The 20,303-nt window shown below is 44.6% G+C and overlaps 1 protein-coding gene and 1 long non-coding RNA gene across 2 annotated transcripts in view; one reads left to right on the top strand and one right to left on the bottom strand.

Moving 5' to 3' along the window:
• The window catches only part of LOC141100343 (C-type lectin-like), a 129,545-nt gene extending 123,320 nt beyond the window's left edge, over nt 1–6,225 (bottom strand). The window contains exon 1 of the mRNA XM_073588759.1: nt 6,170–6,225. The gene's annotated coding sequence lies outside the window, so the exon portion shown is untranslated. The remainder of the gene's footprint in view (nt 1–6,169) is intronic.
• LOC141100345 (uncharacterized) overlaps nt 1–20,059 on the top strand; it is a 140,972-nt gene extending 120,913 nt beyond the window's left edge. The window contains exon 3 of the long non-coding RNA XR_012234679.1: nt 19,574–20,059. This is a non-coding gene — a long non-coding RNA (uncharacterized lncRNA). The remainder of the gene's footprint in view (nt 1–19,573) is intronic.
• The last annotated feature ends 244 nt before the right edge of the window (nt 20,060–20,303 follow it).

Genomic DNA, 20,303 nt, shown 5'->3' with positions numbered 1-20,303 from the left:
AAGTATGCTGCGTCCATGCCCATTTCCGCAAGTCAGCTACAGCTGCTGCTGCCCTGGCATTGCTGCAACAGTGTTTGCAGCTTTCAGCTCACCGACTGGTGTGCGATGCCACCACATATTGGAACTCACTGTTACATATCTTGGCAAGGTTTGGTGAGTGGCAGAGAGCAGTAGTTGAATTCGAGCTATACCATTGGTATTCCGTCAGGCTCCACGCATAAGAGCTGATGACTGGGCATGAATGTCTGACATCTGTGCAGTTCTCCAAAACTTTGAGGACTCAACCAAGATGGTGAGCGGTGATAACAATTATAGAGGAGGCATTGCAGGTGGAGCAAGTTGAGATGGTGCAAGAAGCTATACTGGGCGATGCTACACAGTACAGCCTCATCTCATCTTTTCAACATGGATTGGATGATAATGAAGAGGGGGAACAGAAGCTGGTTGCCTGCACTACAGACAGCAGTACCCACACCACCTTCATCTGTTCAGCATGGATGGCCTGAAGATGAGGGAGGATGAGGAGGAGAACAACATGGACAGTTGTCCTCTTGGTGGGAAAAGGTTCAAGTTTAGTGTGTAAGGGGGTGAAGCACAAGAAGAATCAGAGGGGGGTTACCTTCTCTGCTCCTGATCTGGAACCACTTAGCCAGACAGAAGTGTTGCTAGGGGGAAGACTTTCTGCCCTAAATGTACTGTACCATGTGACTGCTGGGTGGAGAGAGGAACAGGAAGGAGGGCAGGCTGAGAGCACGCGCAGCTCAGAGCAGCATGTGCAGGGGAAAGAGCAGGTCGCAGCTGCACGCAGGGGAAAAGAGAGAACTCCCGGTCAGAGGGCACAGACAGGAGGACGTGTGAGAAGTATTGCTGTCTGTGAGTACGTGGAAGCAGAACCTTCAGTGACTAGAGAAATGTGCCCCACTGACCTGTAGAGACATTGGCCAGTGTAGAGACAGTGAACAGAGTGCGTAGCCCCTGTACCCGCGGTGGTAGCACAGAGCCCCTGATTCCTGCTGTGAGAATTATAAAGAGACCGAACACCGTACCTGCGGAGAGACTGCTAGTGCTTAAGCAAAGACTCAGAGCAGGGGAGACCCAGTCTGCCTAGCATTAACCCCTGGAACCCCTGTTGTGGGTAAATAGAGACTGCGGAGCCTACAGAGACCAGTGATACTACAAGTGCCGCTGCTGACGGCGCCCACGTTGGAAAGGATGACCCTACAAGCAAGTTTTCTTCAGAACTGATAAGCTACAGGAATCCCTGTTTTCATTACCGTTATTCTGCTTTACTGTTTGATCACTTGTCTTAGTGCCTATATACTGTTAAAACCAGTTTAACCCTCATTACTTTCTCCCTGCGAGGAGAATCTAATCCCTGTAAATAAACCCTTCAACGTTTGATCTGTCTCTGTTCCGTATTGGACATTCCCAGCACCTGCACATTATTACATGTGCACTCTGTCAGAAGGGCGACGTGCCGGTGGAACGGACTGTAAAAGTCTCTTTACTGAAGAGTCAAAATTCACCGCACGCTCTAATTTTTTCACATGCAAAGAATTTTCATCTATTACTGTCAATTAACATAATCATGATGCAAGGGAGCAAAAAAGATAAACTATAGTGCAGAGCGACTGAACTTATACACAGACGTTTCGACCAGTCCTGGGTCTTAGTCACTGAGCCGCTGTGTCAAATGAAATAGAAAGCATATGCGAGGGTAATAAGGTCCCATAGGGATCCACCTAGGCTAAGCTTGATGGCTGTTGAGTTTGCTGGAGATCTGGAGGTCAGTTTCTGTGTAGCGGCGCTCCTGCGCCTTGCTCATGTGTCAGCCTCTTGGTAGAGACAGGGAAGTCTTGGCTGTTGGCAGTCTGGCACACATGGCTGAGTTTATGTTCAGCTACCTTTCCCGTGACCCTTGAGTTGTACACATTTTGGCCAACATTAATTACTGGTTGGTCACCCTTCTAGACCCAGGCTACAAGGAGAACTTTACCTGTGGTGGAGAGGAATAATAAAATGTTGCACTACGAAAAGTCCCTAGTTGAAGAATTATTTTAAAAATTCCCAACTGACAACGATGATGGCAGAGGTCACAGTTCCTAGGATAACCCAGGAGTAGAGATGAGGGAGACACCCCAGATTCAGCAGTGGCAGGGAAACATTATCAAACTACTGAGACAGATTTCTCAGACTCTCCCATCACCCAAGCCCTGACGCGTTGGGTACATTGACAAGGAGTGAAATGTTTTGGAAGATGCTGTAGGAGTATCTTGCTGAACGTGCCAGCATTCTCCGTGATTCCTCTGTGTCTTACAACTATTGGGTATCCAAGCTAGACACATGGCATGAACTGTCTCTCTATGCCTTGGAGGTCCTGGCCTGCCTGCCATATTTTGTTAGAGCGGGTTTTTAGTGCTGGCGGGGGTATTATAACCGATAGCTGTCAACTAAAAATGTTGAAAGGCTGACTCTTATCAAAGTGAACAACAGCTGGATTGGGCCAGGCTTCTCTACACCACCGGATGACAGCAGCGGAACCTAAACTCAAATCTACTGTTTGGATTTTTTTCTGGTCTATTCCTATGTACCCCATCCCATTCACAACATGAGTATACGCTTTTAGATTTTGTCCTTTTCCTACTCCATCTCCACCCTTGCCATAAAATTTTTAAGGGTGTTTATGATGACTGCATTAACAATTATTAGAGGCCTACTGTTAGGCACCAGGATTCTCCCACTGCATGGGGTAGATCCCAAGCCTTGTCTGCCTCTGCGGTCTCCCATTCTGCTTCAGCTGCATTGGGAGCTGCTCAGCAAAGACGTCAGTCCCAGCATCTTGCTCAGACTCGTGCTATTTGCTTGGTTATTGCTGGCTCTCCAGCCAAAGCTATAGTAACTAGCAATAGGCAGCAGCAATCAGGCGTTCCAGAGGCTAAGTCCATAAATCACCCTACTAAGCATGCATGTTAGGTGGCGACCTCTCATTGGTGGTTGGTCGTCAGCTGCTCGGGTGATGTGGCAGTTCCGGATTGGTCGACGAGCAAGGTCCTGTCTGACTGAACTTGAACAGGAATGTATAAACGGTTCCCTGGAGCGCGCATCGGCGCGCTAAGATCATATGTGTTTAGTGTGTTGATGGATATGCTACTGTAGTACGTGTGCCGACTGGGGGGTGGTCCCTTTCGGCTGCGAGACAGACACAGAAACACGTTCAATCAGGTCCACTTTATTGGGTGCCTTCTTTGACATCCACAGCAATACGACAGCTTCTGCACTTTGGCCCGGGTACCTGTCACCTCCTCCTACTCCTTTTGGCAATGACCCTCTGGGGTCTATCATCATGGCTGCCGTTAGGCCCACGGCCACAGCGCTTCCCCCGGTCGAGTCCGCCCTCTGCGACACTTACTACCCCATCGGTGTCCAGCCGTCCAGTACCCCAGGCATCCTTTAGTCCGCGTCCTTTGGTCTGCAGCTGTCCGGTCAGGGCCACCCCCCCGACTATCCATCTCTCTCCTCTGTCTTTTCCTGAGCTCATCCTTCCTCTGTCTTCTCCTGAGCTCTTCTCTCCTCTGTCTCCTCCCGGGTTCTCCCTAACCTTGGGACTCTCTTTCCTTTTATCCCCTTCCCTGGGAATTCCCCTCCTCTGTCCCGTCACTCCACCCACCATGACTCTGCGTTTCCTAGCTTTAGCTGCTGTTAAGTCCTTTGCTCACTATCCTATGTCTCCATCAAGTGGCCAAAACCCAGTACTACACCGTCTCTCACTAATTCTAGCGGTTTCCTTACACATATATATACAAATTCCCGTCAAGCATTGTACACAGCACATTTTACATTTTCCTTCTTCATCATACAGGTCCACATATCAGTCCACCCTCCTACACTACCACCATGTGTGCATGTGTGCTGCTACTAGCACGATGAATGTGTGTGTCTAGACAGGCAGTGTAGGGTGGGAACTCCTGCTTGGCTCAGCATCTGACTCCAGGTGTCCTAAGTCGCGTGTGCAGTTTGCACAGCTGAGTGTCAGAGCGAGCACAACCACCAGCCTAGACTTTACTGGGGGGTAGCTATAGGGACCCCAACTAGTGTCATTACCACTATGCTCCTGTGTCATCTAACAGGGTATATTCTTGAGTGCTCTTTGTGGTAGTATCACTCTGTGGAGTAACAGAGTCAGGTATTTTGCACACTGTTCACACTGAGTGACCTTTAACTTAGTGTGTGTACAGTGCTTGCTCGCAGTTTCTCTCCACCATTGTTCTATAGCTGCGGTTTTCCATCACCGCATAGTGGACCTTGGGTGGCGATCGCACTTTACCATAATTTTTATTCAGTGTGATCCGCAAACCCTAATAGTATCTTAGCTGCAGGGTCTGGCTAGCAATGGCAGACGAGCAGCAGCTTCCACGGTCCAGCTGGAGAGCAGGTTGTCCATGTTAGAGCGAGCAACCTCAGCAACCTCGCATTAGCAGTGCAGGCAGCCAGTGAAGTCTCTGCTAGGGTTTCAGCTGCAACTCCTGTTCCGTTTTTTCCACACTTACCGCTCCCCAACAAGTTTTCTGGGGATAGCAAGGTTTGTAGGGGATTCGTGAACAAGTGCTTTATCCAGCTGAATCTACTGAGTTCACGTTTCTCGTCTGATTTGTGGGATTTGTGGTGTCCCTTTTGATAGACATTATGGGAACGTAAGGACCTGGTGGTCCGGAGCGCCTCGCGTCTTTTGAGTGCCCTGAAACAGGTCTTTCTAGGACTCCAGTTTACCCATGATACCGCGCTTCAACTCCTGGCCCTGACGCAGGGCTCTTTTCCAACCAGCCAGTTTGCTATTTGGTTTCGGACATTAGCTTCTGAGCTGGAGTGGCCAGATAAGGTCTTGGTCCCGGTGTTTTGGAGGGGCCTTGCAGACCACGTTAAGGATGCTTTGGCCATGAGGGAGATGCCCACTACACTGGAGGATTTAATATCCGTATCCACTCGTATCGACATTTGGTATGCCGAACGAAGGTTGGAACGAGCCCAGTGTGGGAAAAGGATTCGGTTGGCATCAAATTTTACCAATCCTTTGGGGTCTCCGCCTCAGACTAACGCAGAAGGGAAGCCTCTGCTGGGTCATCAGGCGGAGGCTAAATCCCATCCCGTACGTCTCCCTCCAACTTGTCTAGTCTGTGGGCAGGCTGGTCATTTCGCCGACAGGTGTCCCAGGCATCAGGGACAACGTCTGTCTCTAGTGGCTATTGGAGAGGGCACCCCAGATTCGTCAGATGTGTCCTCCAAATTAACGTTTAAGGTGACACTGTCTTGGGTCGACCTCACTTCGTTCAGAGGTCTGCGTGGATTCCAGGGCAGAAGGTAATTTTATGTCCTCCTCCTTCGCCCAACAGCATGGAATACCCATGGTGATGCTCTACACGCCGATCACCATCCGGGTGTTAAATGGGTCTGCACTATCCTCTCAGATCACACATCACCATTGAAAGCAATGCAAATGTGGAAAAACTCAGCAAAAACTCTGTGTGTCAACATAGCTCAAGGTGTGCAGTAGCATTTTCTTTTCTTTATTTTGTCATTATCCTGGAAAGAATGTTTCTTAACATTTTTTCAAATAAAATCCATTTTAACTGCAGTTTTGTATGCTTTATTGTTAGTCCGTAAGAGTGGCTTAATTCTATGACAACTTTGTTCCCAGCAGTGACCTGGGATTCAGAAATGCTTCCAGGGGTCTTCCCTATGCTGTTCCCATGCCATTTCAGCGCTGTTTCCATCATTATCACCAATTTTTACCCCTCTCAAGACCTCTGGGGGGTGGGGGCACTGGAAAAATGCTCAAGTTTACTGTTGACTTCCATTATACTCAAAAATCACAGGAAGAAAAAATACGATCAAATAAAGTCCAAAGACAAAAAATTATTTGAATATATGAATAACAATTTTATTGAATATACAGGAAACTGGAAAAATGGGGATTGTGTCAGAATGACCATAAGGGCACATAGGCTGAAAAAATGGAGCATACATTCGGGTGTATAGACCAAGGGATTAGGAATACATCAACATTCATGGGCTAACATGATGATAAGTATATTGCACCTATCCCACATTAAAGTAATAATACCAGGCAGGGTACAAAAGAATGTATATAATCACATCACAAGAAGTCTTTTACCTGTCAGTATAGTAGATACGGTAGAGGTCCACCCAAGGCATGCCCCCTCCCAACACACGTTTCGGCAGATGGCCTTTCTCAAGGGATAAGGGGAAGCAGGAAGTGAAAGGTATTTAAAAAGAGAATCTACCAATCAAACTGTGAATCAAAGGCATGTGACAGATCAGGCCTATAGCATATAATTGACCATAATACCTCACACAAGATGGCGTTGATCTACCAATCAAACTATGAGTCAGAAGCATGTGACAAATCAGGAATGTAGCATATAATTGACCTTAATGCCTCACACAAGATGGCGTTGATCTACCAATCAAACTATGAGTCAGAAGCATGTGACAAATCAGGCCAGTATCATGTAGAACAATAGTGCCTCACGTAAGATGGCGCTTATCACCATGGTGACACCCAAATAGGGAATAAACTATCACAAAATACTGTAATTAATACACATAAATGCAATTGAACACTAGATAAGAGGAGACACTGTCAACAGTCAACACTTTGTTTTTATTAAAATACGCTATCAAAATGCAAATAGAAGATGCAGCAATAACAATGGCCACAGCCTGCGCCTCATCCTCCCATGATAACACGCGCATTGCCATAGTTACTGTAAACAGGATCGCACTGAGTACTCCTCCCTATTGTGAGTCATCACCGACGCCGCGCCCACCGCTGATGACGCGCGCGTCGCCCCAGACACCACAACAACAGGCGGCGTCAGCGTCAAGCGTCCAGTGACGTCACAATCATGTGACTCATCACCAGGACAACTGAGAGACGCCAAAAGCCACCTGGCGTGAGGGAACCAGGGCGGGCACGGGCTGCTGAAGAAACGGGATGTAAATAAATGCAGGACACAGGGAAAGATAGACAACCCTGAATATCACAAACCTGGTCATATAATGAAATTTTGAATGCTGAAAATATTGAAATAGAGAACCTACAACACTATCCCAAAGTATGGGGAAATGAAGAAAACATGGAATAATGCGCCATCAGAAATTAATTAATTAAACAACATGCCTATATGGAGTATCTCATAGAATGGCATCCGAAAGAATGATATACACCTAGAAGGATATTTGCAATAGATATAAGAGAGCATCGATTATAATACGATATTAACATTAGGACTAGCACAAATAGTACAGAACATGCATATGGAAGGACTACTGAAGATTATATTAAGTCTTATAAAAAGATAATAGATATCTAATTAGATATGCAAATCAGCAAAGAAAATACATATAAAAAAAGCATACCAGAATAATATAAATAAAGTACATAAGTACATCAAAATATTCTCTGATTTCTTCACATGATATAGCCGCTACTATTATCTTCATATGTTAATAGTCCATAGCACTGTTAAGATGACCACACATACATCCGAAGAAGTCCAAACATAACGCAGATGATGCACGGAGATATCGGTAGAAAACTCTAAAAATTAAAAAAGAGAGTTAAAACCAAACAATAAAAACAACAGCCATTGGTCGATATGGTCATATTCGATGGTAAACTCCGCTATAAAAATGGAGCAAAGCTAATAGCCTCGTTTAGCCCCTTTGGGTGAACAGTATCCAGAGACCAAATCCAGCGTGTTTCACGTTGTGTGAGCTTTTGAGTTAGATTACCACCACGGACCCCCGGATCAATAATGTCAATGCCACGGACACGTAGCAAAGAACCATCACATCCGTGTTTGAGCTTGAAATGCCGCGGTAACGTCCTAAGTGTGGTTGGGTCATCAAGGCCTCCTGCCGCCTGTATCCCCAATACATGTTCCCGAACACGTGTCTTCAATTGACGTGTCGTCATGCCAATGTATATTAGATTGCTCGCAGGGCCACCATCAGGGCATGACAGCCCTTATAAGTGTATGGGGCCCGGTGATTATGGGGGCCCGCCGGCGCCGAGCATGCTGGCAGCCCAGTCCACGCTCGGGCTCTGGGCCCCCCTACATTTTGTTCAGCCTCAGGCTTCTCCGCTTTTCCGGTGCGCAGCTCATGCCGGGCCCCTCCCCCCCCCCGGTGCACCTTGGTCCAGCGCCACCCCTTCACGTGACATCCACGCTGCTCTGCTCCACTTCCTTATTCCGGCACCACATGGGACTGGGAGCGGTGGCAGAAGATGGTGGACGGCGGCGGGACGCAGACGGCAGGCAGAGTCACGAGGGGGCAGCGAGCGAGCAGGGTAAGGTAAGTAGTCTGTCTTTGTCTTGTCTGTCTCTCTCTCCATGGCGGCCGCACTGATGATGGGGTGAACCAGAGGGCCTGGCTGATGATGGGGTGAACCAGGGGGCCCGGATGATGATTGGGGGTGAGCCAGGAGGCTGATGATGGGGGAGCCAGGGGGCTGATGATGGGGTGAGCCAGGGCCAGGGGCTGATGATGGGGTGAGCCAGGGGCTGATAATGGGGTGAGCCAGGGCCTGATGATGGGGTGAGCCAGAGCCTGATGATGGGGTGAGTCAGGGCCAGGGGCTGATGATGGGGTGAGCCAGGGGGCTGATGATGGGGTGAGCCAGGGGACCCGGCTGATGATGGGGTGAACCAGGGGGCTGATGATGGAGTGAGCCAGGGGGCTGATGATGGGGTGAGCCAGGGGGCTGATGATGGAGTGAGCCAGGGGGCTGATGATGGGGTGAGCCAGGGGGCTGATGATGGGGTGAGCCAGGGCCCAGGGGGACAAATCTCCAGCGTCCATGATTAGTAGGCACATTGTTGACTGTCTCCACAGTCTCTGCAGCTCAGCCCGTAGTCCTATCCTTTTATTCAGCACAGACTGTGCTGACCAGTACCAGCATCTTGACTGTCTCCACCTGCAGCTCAGCCGTTGTCCTATCCTTTTAGTCAGCACAGACTGTGCTGCACAGTACCAGCATGCTGCTGACTGTGCTGCGGTTTGGGTTGGAGTTAGAATTGGGGGGTTTCCACTGTTTAGGCACATCAAGGGCTCTCCAAACGCAACATAGTGTCTGAACTCAATTCCAGCCAATTCTGCATTGAAAAAGTCAAACAGTGCTCCCTCCCTTCCAAGCTCTGCCATGCACCCAAACAGTGGTTTGCCCCCACATTTGGGGTATCAGCATACTCAGGACAAATTGCACAACAACTGTTAGGGTCCAATTTCTCATGTTACACTTGAGAAAATAAAAAATTGGGGGTGAAAATATCATTTTTGTTAAAAAAAAATAAGATTTTTTTATTTTTATGGCTCTACATCATAAAACTTCTGCCAAGCACTTGGGAGTTCAAAGTGCTCACCACACATCTAAATATGTTCCTTAAGGGGTCAACTTTATCGTAGCATTTACTGACCGTGGGAACATACCGTAAAGCAGGGTTCCCCAACTCCAGTCCTCAAGGCCCACCAACAGATCATGCTTTCATGATTTCCTTTGTATTGCACAGGTGAAGCAATTATCACCTGAGCAATACAAAGGAAATCCTGAAAACATGATCTGTTGGTGGGCCTTGAGGACTGGAGTTGGGGAACCCTGCCCTAAAGAGTTTTGGAATTATTACTGTATAAAAGTTAGTAAACTAAAGAAATGGGGTGATCAGCCCTTTACTCTTGACTCCTATTTTATTTATTTTTGGGTCTTTTCATAATCACTTAGAGTTACATTTTGAGGTGTATTTATGTTCTATAATTTATCGGCTTTTAACAAATACCAATAAAGATGATTTTTTTTTGTAGTATATAATCAGTGATTATATATGCAGTGATATACACTTTCCATTTATTTGGTGGGCAGGCTGAGGCGGCTGCGGTGGGCAGGCTGAAACAACCATTAGATTCTTCTTGATCGGGTGGTGGGCGCGGCGGCAACACCGGCTGTGTGAGTAAATAACAAGTCAATGTATTCGTTTGTCCAGTATGTGATTGTATATATATATATATATATATATATATATATATATATAATTTCAATTAGTTTAAAAAATGTATGTGACACATTCCCTTGAAGAAATATAATTTAAATATACAAAATAAAAAAAAGTTTACCAAAAAAAAAGGTTACCAAAATGTTTAATAGGATAGAGTACAGTAGGGCCCTGCCAATAGAGTCTACCTTGTCGTGGTGGCAGGCTTAAAAAATCTTTTGGTCAAAACAAAAGCTGATGGCTATGTATGTGATATGGTGTTAATGTGTGATTAGTGAGGGCGTGGTGCAGAAGTGAAGTTTTTCCAAGAAAGGGAGGAGGGATTTTGAAAGGTTTGCATGGTAGAGGATGAGCTAGGGTGGAGACGGAACTGGGGGTGGAGCTTGGACAGAGTGTCAAGGGGGGGCCCCATAAATTTTGCCAGTGTGGGGTCCCGAAATTCCTAGTGGCAATCATGGTTACTCGTGTCAAGCACTCGAGTATTTTGATTTTCTCGACTCGAGCAACGAGCACCCAAGCATTTCAGTGCTTGCTCATCACTGTTTAAAGTGCATCAGTGGCCATGCAATATTTGTCTGTAATAGTTTTTTTTTAATCTGCATCCAAATGAAGACTGAACACTTTTGTAACCTTGATGCTGGAGAACTTTTTTCTTTTGTATTACTATCTGGTGTACCCGGACTGCTTTGTACACGCTCGTGGAAGTGACCTGGCAAATATCATATGTACAGTATATACCGTACACATGCTCTGTTTGCCAAAGAGGAGAGCTCCCCATCCCCAGCAATCAGGAAGTTGGGGGGCTGGAGCGTGGTGTTGTTACATCTAGAAATTCTATAAATGTTTAGTTGCAACCCTGCTCACACAGGCTCATCAAGCACAAAAACAAAAAAACGGGAAACAATCAAACACACCAAGATTGGCAGGGGTTACCACCTTACACGCTGCTTGTTTACATGTATTACTTATTTTAGGAGATGAGACAGATAAAGATTTTGGAAAAGGAAATGTTTTCTAACATGCTGATTCATGTTTATTGACAATCTGCTGCATTTCCATTATTTCATCCCATCAGCTATTGTGTATCGTCGTTAGTGCTGGTTAGGAATGTTGTAAGGACTGAAGCCACAATGTATGTATTGCACCCAGAGGTATAGCTATAGGGGGTGCAGAGATGACAGTCAACAATCATGCCTGTTGCCCAAAAGACTCTCTGAAACATAATAAGACATCAGTATTAATGTTTCCCATGGTAAATAACAGCCCTGTTACAGGTCGTCACCAAGTGAATGATGGCTTTTGCTCATTCTACGGTGCCAAGGTGGTTCCTACCAGTCACAGCTTGTGATGTATGCCATGTCTTGGGTTTACCAGACACTATGGATCCTGTGGTAGATCAACTCACTCAGCTGCTCAAAGAGGTAGTCACAGGAACACTTTCCTTTTAAATTTTAAACTGGTTTATTAACCCCTTCACCCCCAAGGGTGGTTTGCACGTTCATGACCGGGCCAATTTTTACAATTCTGACCACTGTACCTTTATGAGGTCATAACTCTGGAACGCTTCCATGGATCCCGGTGATTCTGACATTGTTTTCTCGTGACATATTGTACTTCATGTTAGTGGTAAAATTTCATTCAAATAACTTGCGTTTATTTGTGAGAAAAATGGAAATTTGGCGAAAATTTTTAATATTTCGTAATTTTCCAACTTTGAATTTTTATGCCCTTAAATCACAGAGATACGGCACACAAAAAACTTGATAACTAACATTTCCCACATGTTTACTTTACATCAGCACAATTTTGGAACCAAAATTTTTTTTTGTTAGGAAGTTATAAGGGTTAAAATTTGACCAGTGATTTCTCATTTTTACAACACCATTTTGTTTTTAGGACCACATCACATTTGAAGCCACTTTGAGGGGTCTATATGATAGAAAATACCCAAAAGTGACACCATTCTAAAAACTGCACCCCTTAAGGTGCTCAAAACCACATTCAAGAAGTTTATTAACCCTTTTTTGAATATTTAAAAAAAAATGAACATCTAACTTTTTTTCACAAAAAAAATACTTCAGGTTCAATTTTTTTTATTTTACCAAGGGTAACAGGAGAAATTGGACTGCAAAAGTTATTGTGCAATTTGTCCTGAGTGCGCTGATACCTTATATGTGGGGGGGAACGACTGTTTCGGCGCATGGCAGAGCTCAGAATGGAAGGAGCGCCGTTTGACTTTTTCAATGCAAAATTGGCTGGAATTCAGATCGGACGCCATGTCACGTTTGGAGAGTCCCTGATGTACTTAAACAATGGAAACCCCCTACAAGTGACCCCATTTTGGAAACTAGACCCCCCAAGGAACTTATCTAGATATGCGGTGAGAACTTTGAACCCACAAGGGCTTTACAGAAGTTTATAACGTACAGCAGTACAATTAAAAAATCATATTTTTTCCACAAAAATGATCTTTTCACCCCCAATTTTTATTTTCCCAAGGGTAACAGGACCCTAAAAGTTATTGTGCAATTTGTCCTGAGTACGCTGATACCCCACATGTGGGGGTAAACCACTATTTGGGCGCATGGCAGAGCTCGGAAGGGAAGCAGCGCCATTTGACGTTTTTGGCTGGAATTGAGATCGGACATAATGTCGCGATTGGAAAACCCCTGATGTACTAAAACAGTGGAAACCCTCCACAAATGACACCATTTTGGAAACTAGACCCCCTAAGGAACTTATCTAGATGTGTGGTGAGAACTTTGAACCCCCCAAGGGCTTCACAGAAGTTTATAACATAAAGCCGTACAATTAAAAAATCATATTTTTTCCACAAAAATGATCTTTTCACCCTCAATTCTTATTTTTCCAAGGGTAACAGGACCCAAAAAATTATTGTGCAATTTGTTCTGAGTACGCTGATACCCCACATGTGGGGGTAAACCACTATTTGGGCGCATGGCAGAGCTCGGAAGGGAAGCAGTGCCATTTGACGTTTTTGGCTGGAATTGAGATCGGACACCATGTCGCGATTGGAAAACCCCTGATGTACCTAAACAGTGGAAACCCCCCACAAATGACACCATTTTGTAAACTAGACCCCCCAAGGAACTTATCTAGATGTGTGGTGAGCACTTTGAACCCCCCAGTGCTTCACAGAAGTTTATAACGCCCGGGCGTGAAAATAAAAAATTCGTATTTTTTCCACAAACATGATCTTTTAGTCACCATTTTTTTATTTTCCCAAGGGTACCAGGAGAAATTGGACCCCAAAAGTTGTTGTCCAATTTGTCCTGAGTATGCTGATACCCCATATGTGGGAGAAAACTACTGTATGGGCACACGTTGGGGCTCGGAAGGGAAGTAGTGACGTTTTGGAATGCAGACTTTGATTGAATGGTCTGCGGGTGTCATGTTGCCTTTGGAGAGCCCCTAATGTACCTAAACAGTGGAAACCCCCCACAAATGACCTCGTTTTGAAAACTAGACCCCCTAAGGAACTTATCTAGGTGTGAGGTGAGCACTTTGAACCCCCAAAGGCTTCACAGAAGTTTATAATGCCCGGGCATGTAAATAAAAAAATCGTATTTTTTCCACAAACATGATCAATTAGTCCCCAATTTTTTTATTTTCCCAAGGGTAACAGGAGAAATTTAACCCCAAAAGTTGTTGTCCAATTTGTCCTGAGTACGCTGACGCCCCATATGTGGGAGAAAACTACTGTATGGACACACGTCGTGGCTCGGAAGGGAAGTAGTGACGTTTTGGAATGCAGACTTTGAGGGAATGTTCTGCGGGTGTCATGTTGCCTTTGGAGAGCCCCTAATGTACCTAAACAGTGGAAACCCCCCACAAATGACCCCATTTTGGAAACGAGACCCCCTAAGGAACTTATCTAGATGTGTGGTGAGCACTTTGAACCCCCAAGGGCTTCACAGAAGTTTATAATGCCCGGGCATGTAAATAAAAAAATCGTATTTTTTCCACAAACATGATCAATTAGTCCCCAATTTTTTTATATTCCCAAGGGTAACAGGAGAAATTGAACCCCAAAAGTTGTTGTCCAATTTGTCCTGAGTACGCTGACGCCCCATATGTGGGAGAAAAAAACTGTATGTACACAAGTCGGGGCTCGGAAGGGAAGTAGTGACGTTTTGGAATTCAGACTTTGAGGGAATGTTCTGCGGGTGTCATGTTGCCTTTGGAGAGCCCCTAATGTACCTAAACAGTACAAACCCCCCACAAATGACCCCATTTTGGAAACGAGACCCCCTAAGGAACTTATATAGATGTGTGGTGAGCACTTTGAACCCCCAAGGGCTTCACAGAAGTTTATAATGCCTTGACGTGAAAATAAAAAAATCATTTTTTTCCACAAAAATGATATTTTTGCCCCCAATTTTTCATTTTCCTGAGGCTAACAGGAGAAATTGGACCCCAAAAATTGTTTTGCAATTTGATCTGAGTAGGCTGATACCCTACATGTGGGGGTAAAACACTGTTTGGGCGCATGGCAGAGCTTGGAAGGGAAGGAGCACCATTTGACTTTTTCAACTCAGAATTGGCTGGAATTGAGATCAGATGCCATGTTGCATTTGGAGAGCACCTGATGTGCCCAAACAGTGGAAACCCGCCAATTCTAACTCCAACCCGAACCCCAACACACCCCTAACCCTAATCTCAGCCCTAACCCTAACCCTGGCCCTAACCCTAGCCCTAACCCTAACCCTAGCCCTAACCCTAGCCCTAACCCTAACCCTAGCCCTAACCCTAACCCTAATGGAAAAATGGAAATAAATACATTTTTTTTATTTTATTATTTTTCCCTAACTAAGGGGTTGATAACGGGGGTTTGATTTACTATTTATGGCGGTTTTTATATTTGGCAGCTGAGGCACGCTAAAATACGCTTTTTATTGTAAAAATAGTTTTTGCATCATCACATATTGAGAGCTATAATTTTTCCGTATTTTGACCAACCGAGTCATCTGAGGTCTTATTTTTTGCGGGACGAGTTGACATTTTTATTGGTACCATTTTCGGGCACGTGACATTTTTTGATCGCTTTAAATTCCGATTTTTGGGACGCAGAATGAACAAAAACCAGCGTTTCATGAATTTCTTTTGGGGGGGTGCGTTTACACCGTTCCGCATGCGATAAAATTGATAAAGCGGTTTTATTCTTCGGGTCAGTACGGTTACAGCGATACCTCATTTAGGTCTTTTTTATGTTTTGTCGGTTTTATGCAATGAAAACAATTTTATATAAAAAATAATTATTTTTGCATCGCTTTATTCTGCGAGCTATAACTTTTTTATTTTTTCGCTGATGATGCTCTGTTGTTGGTTCGTTTTTTGCGGGACAAGATGACATTTTCAGCGGTACCATGGATATTTATATGCGTCTTTTTGATCACGCGTTATTACACTTTTTGTTTGGCAGTATGATAATAAATCATTATTTTTTGCTTAGTTTTTTTATTTTTTAAGGGGTTAACTAATGGGACAGTTTTATAGGGCGGGTCGTTACAGACGCAGCGATACCTAATATGTGTACTTTTATTGTTTTTTTTTTTATTTCCAAAAAATGGATTTATTTGGGGGAATATTTTTTTTTTTCTAATTTATTTGGTGATTTTTTTAAATTTATTTTAACACCTTTTTTAATTTTTTTTAACTTTATTAAATAGTCCCAGGTGGGACATCACTGTCCTGTGACAGATCGCTGATCTGTCACATCACAGATCACTGTGACAGATCAGCAATCTGTCACAGGCAGTGCAGAAGGCTTCCTCATGCCTGCGCTTTGCAGGCACTGAGGAAGCCAGCTTCCTCCAGGCCCCCGAAGGCCCCCGTTGCCATCTTGGATTCGGGGGCCTGCAGGAAAGGAGCCCCCAGCAGCAGCGCTGCACATTGCGCTGCCGTGGGGGGCTCAGGAAAGCACGGAGGGAGCCCCCTCCCTGCCGATGCTTCCCTTTAACCCCCGGTACACCGCGATCATGTTTGATCGCGGTGTGCAAGGGATTAACGTGTCGGGGGCGGTCCGTGACCGCTCCTGACACATTGTGCCGGGTGTCAGCTGTGATAATCAGCTGACACCCGGCCGCGATCAGCGGCGCTCACCACGTGGGCGCCGCTGATCGCGGTAGACGTACTATCCCGTCCATGGGCATAGGGGCCCGGGTCCCATGGACGGGATAGTACGTCTGATGTCAGGAAGGGGTTAAAAAATACCGCATAAACCAGTGCAAAATCAGGTAAAATATACACTGCCCTCCTGGCATAAAGGGAACAACAAGATAGCATACAGTACAATCTGTGTGGCTGCAGGGATCCACCCACTCAGGTGAAGAAAAACAAGGTTCAATTCTCTTTAACCATAGCATCTCTGGCACTGCCAAGTTCAGGTGCGATGCGCCTGACAGGCACGCGTTACAAAACCGCCTATACTATCTAATTAACTCAATTTCTGGTCTCTAAAAGTAATCAGTGACCTTCATAGGGATGTAGTAAAAGAAAGTACACAAAATAACATGCAAGAAAAGAACATTTTATAAACATTAACGTACTAAATTAAAAAATACGTAAATTTCACAACTACCACCAAAACCCTCTTATTTGTAAGAAAACCCTACTTATTTCTATGAAATATCCACAAACTTTGCATTATTCATTCATAAAACATGAAAGTAAACAATTGTGATGAAGAAAAAAACAGAAAGTACGAACCTTCAAAACTAAGAAACTTCAGGCGCAATGAGCCTGAGAGGCTACGGAGGTCATGTCTGCTCTCCGGAAGGATGATGGTACAACTGAATGGGGGGGTTTCAAGCAGCACCTAAAGATAGGAAGGTAGTGGGAGGGGCGGGATCCCCTGCCGCCTTGGAGAGGAGGGCAAAACAAAAATGTGTGAGCTGTGCCTGTCAGACCTATAACGCATGACACAGAGTTAACACTAGCACAGCTCTGGAGATCTCATCTCCAGACACACAATGTGACTGGATACACTGCCTCCAGCAGGACGAATTTCTATGACACCCGTGACCCTGGATACACCGCCTCCAGCAGGGCGAATTTAAACAATCTAACGTGCAGCCGGATACACTGCCTCCAGCAGGCCAATTTAAATAATTACACGTGTGTCTGGATACACTGCCTCCAGCAGGGCGAATTTACAGAGATAAGGGAAACACCAGGGAAACCGATACAATGGAGGGCCCTCCGATAGGGAACGGGGACGTGGAGACCTCCTGCACTCCCCTTAGTCAGTGTCTCTACACTCCTGACGGTCCCTAAGCAGGTTCCGCACCTGGCGACGAGCAGGATACCTAAAAACCCTAGCTTGCCCTGCACCTATCCCTTTCTAATGAATTGGACGGTGCAGAAACTAATCCCACCACTGCACTAAGACACACAAACGGAAAGTTACAAACAGGGAAAACACCACTTAGCTTTGCTCTGTTGCTATTGCTCCCAGCAACAGAGTCCAGCAATCCGAGTACAGCTTTCCTCCTTAATAGCTGCTACTTCACTAAAGCTTTGTCAGAGCTGCAAGGAACTCCTCTCTGTGGCTCCTTCCACACCAGGACTCTGACTGAGCTGCAAGGAACTCTTCTCTAGCTCCTTCCTCCACCAAGAATTATTGGAAAGGACCAATATCACAAACAGTGAGTGAGACCACCTGACTCTCCTTTATAGGTGAGAGCCAGCCATCACACCTGTTAGTGATTCCCGTGTAATAATACTAGCCACCACCGGGGGCAAAACAAGAACTAAAGACACCACTGTGTAATGACCCTAATGGCCACCGGGAGCAAAACTAACTTTAAGCAAACAGCTTAAAGGAAAAAAAGGTTACTTGTGCTTTTATCTGTCACAATCCAGCATGGATTGTGACACACTGAACACTGAATGAGTCCAAGGGCTCCACATTTAATTTCTGGACCACACCCTGGGCTGGAGACTTGGTGAACAGCCTCCCACCCAACTTTTCAGCTGTTCACAAAAAAAAACCTAACCCTTAACATGGCTGATTAACCCCTCTCAGCACTTAGAATGCTGCAGCATTTTTTATAGGTTTATATCACTGAGGCTAACATCCTGAGTAGCACACATCTCCCCTCCAGTATCAGTGACCTGTCCACAATCCTCATAGTCTATATCACTACTTTTCATAGATGCTTGACCACTTATGGCTGAGAACATGCAGCATGCCCATTGCAAGATAATTTTTGCAACAGGACTTCAATCCTAGTGTTTCAGATTTCAGGATTACAGCAGACCAAGCAGTGATTTCCAAATCTGTGAAAAAAAAGTCTCTCTGCACTGTTCATGACTTTTTTCCTAGAGGAAACACTCTGCCCCACTTGTGCAGCACCACTCTAATGGCCCACCGTAAGTCTCATGCAACTTGTTTCATCACACATTGAGCAGGTTCCTCTAGCTCCTTACCATTATAATACTGGTGCCAAGCTCTTCTATTTAAAGGGGGGTGGACACTACTGGACAGCGCCTTATTAATGGGTCCTGGAAGTGAAAAAAATGTAAAAAAAAAAATTATGAGACCATTGAGACCAATAGTGGATGCAGTGCTGAGTTCGGAGAAGTGGTGCCACTCTGAGTGAGAAGTGAATATTAGTGTTAACCAAATAAATGCACAACTTGGAATCAAATTTACTGAAATTCACAGGTCCTCGCTAATTCTAACACTCTGTGATTCAATTTGCAAGGATCGAATAAAAGAAAAAAATATCACCGCCATTTCCCACGCTGCTGAAGATTAAGAAAGTACGCTAATATTTTCAGGCACAGCCGCTCAGGTTTCCTCATAATGGCCTCACATGGTCTAGGGCAGCCAATCGGAGTGGCCATCACAGCCAGTGTAAAAGAGGGGGGCAAGCCAGGGAGCGCCATTTCATGCTTGTACCGGGTATCGATAGGAGGTCAGAGCACACAGCTTATTCCACAATTGAATGGAAAAAGACCTAATCTAATTGTGTACTATTTCAGTGTTGAAATAGATTGGATTATTATTCAGACTGGTACTAGCACTCCCATTTTCAAGGATTCATGTAATATATAGAGAACTACTGAATCTGTATAGCCACTCAGCGTCACTTCCCCCCCGCCAACAAGAGGCTCCTCCAAACATCCTGCACGTGGCCTGTAAAGAAAATGTATGATACAAATAGTTAAGGGGTATTTCAGTTTTTCTTTTTTAATAAATTTGCAAAAATTCCTACATTTCTGTTTTTTTTCAGCCAAGATGGGGTGGAGAGTGTACATTAATGAGAAAAAAAATGAACTTTTTTGAATTTACCAAATGGCTACAATGAAAAAAAGAGCAAAAAATTTATAGGAGTCTGAATACTTTCCGTACCCACTGTATATCACTGGCTGCATTAATTCCCAATTATACAATTTTATAATTAATTCTATCTTTTCTTCGGTTTGTAAATTTGATATATTTATCCCTTAACTATTTGTATCGTACATTTTCTTTACAGGTCACATGCAGGATGTTTGGAGGAGTCTCAGGAACTGAACTCGCTCTCTACTAAGGGGACGCCGGCAGCGATACACAGCCAGCATCTGCTGCTCACTGGAGCAATCGCTGCTTTCTAACCATTTCTATTCCACTGTCAATCGCTGACAGCACCATTTAAAGAGTCTGCCATCAATCCCCGCCCCCCGCCAGCGATCACGTGGGTTACAATGGCAAACAGGAGCTTGCTGAAGACCAACATGGCTTTCATCATAGTCCTCATGTGAAACGTCTCGAGGGGCTTCACGAGAGAACATCAGTTACACTATGATATTGCAGTGTAAAGTAAATGTATATTATTATTATTATTATTATTATTTATAATTATAATAATAATATTAAAGTATATTAGTATAAAGTATATTAAAACTTGGTTTGAATTTAGCCTTAGGAGACAAAACATAAAAGGAAAAATTAAAAAAAAAAAAATAATAATATACAAAATCCCCTCCTTTTACCCATTCAAAGATTTTTTTCAAAAAGCGTCAAAACAATATAAAAATGTAAAATTATGGTATTTATACATTGGATGTGAAGATCTGAAAAAAAAACCAAAAAAAAAAGGAAATGCCAGAATTGCTGTTTTTTGGTCTTCACACTTCGCAAAATAACGCAATAAAAAGCAATTTAAACATCATATGTACCCCAAAACGTAATCAATATAAACCGAAGCTCCGCATGCAAAAAACAAG

The sequence above is a fragment of the Dendrobates tinctorius genome, unplaced genomic scaffold, assembly GCF_039654945.1.
Source record: "Dendrobates tinctorius isolate UK_male_01 unplaced genomic scaffold, ASM3965494v1 ptg000104l, whole genome shotgun sequence".
Lineage (NCBI taxonomy): Eukaryota > Metazoa > Chordata > Amphibia > Anura > Dendrobatidae > Dendrobates > Dendrobates tinctorius.
The sequence above is the reverse complement of the archived record's forward strand: the minus strand, read 5'-3'. Positions and strand labels throughout refer to the sequence as shown.